The 909-nt window shown below is 41.5% G+C and overlaps 1 protein-coding gene across 2 annotated transcripts in view; it reads right to left on the bottom strand.

The window, feature by feature from the left end:
* The window catches only part of LOC128248119 (protein pangolin, isoforms A/H/I/S-like), a 179,855-nt gene that overhangs the window by 13,948 nt on the left and 164,998 nt on the right, over positions 1-909 (bottom strand). The window lies entirely within an intron of this gene.

Here is a 909-nt window from a genome sequence, read left to right as displayed (position 1 = left end):
AAATCCACCCACAAGGCTTTGGTCGACCCGAGGCTATAGTAGAAGACACTTGCCCAAGGTGCCACGCAGTGGGACTGAACCCGGAACCATGTGGTTTGTAAGCAACCTACTTACCACAAAGCCACTCCTGCGCCTATATATATATATTTTTTTAAAATCACCTGAAGGCTTTAATTCAGTACTTAACCCCATTTGGAAGTGGTATTTATTTTAAGTAAGGTAAGATGACCCCCTGGTTATATGATATATGTATATATACACACACATATACATATCATTGTTTGAAATGGAACTGGATAACAAACATTCACTCTCTCAAAGCTTCTTACATGACCTTTTAAAGAACCAAGAGTTTATTAGGGAGAAATAGATAGATCTCTCCCTAATAAACAGATAGCTGGAGAGAAGGGGCTGGAGGGAGGAGGGAGAGAGAAATTAGAATCTTAACAGCAAGAAAAGGTGAGACTGTCATCAGGCAGTGCTGCAACATAATTTGGATGGTTCGTTTTTGTATTGTAAAGGTGCGAAATTGTACAAACATGTAACTGCTGAACCTTAACGTGGAGACAGGAGCGTAGAGATGAGTAGAGAGGAGGATGGGGAAAGAGTAGAGAAAAGATGTTGAGACAGAGAGATGAAAATAAAGAGAGGAGGAAGGGGAAGATGAAACAAGAAGAACCAAGAGAGAGGAGGGGGAGGCGAGAGAACAGAGACAGAAGTGTAAGGGGAAAAAAAAAGTAGACAATGAGACAGTGAATATCAAGAAGACATTGATGAAGAATGAGAAGGAAGCAAGAAGGAGGTGGAGTGAGGAAGAGACCAATAGAATGAAGGGAGAATATGAAAGAAAATGGGAGAGAGAGAGAGAGAGAGAGAGAGAGAGAGAGAGAGAGAGAGAGAGAGAGAGAG

Source organism: Octopus bimaculoides, chromosome 6 (assembly GCF_001194135.2).
Source record: "Octopus bimaculoides isolate UCB-OBI-ISO-001 chromosome 6, ASM119413v2, whole genome shotgun sequence".
Taxonomy (NCBI): domain Eukaryota; kingdom Metazoa; phylum Mollusca; class Cephalopoda; order Octopoda; family Octopodidae; genus Octopus; species Octopus bimaculoides.
Note: the sequence above shows the minus strand (reverse complement) of the source record. Positions and strands in the feature narration are given on the sequence as shown.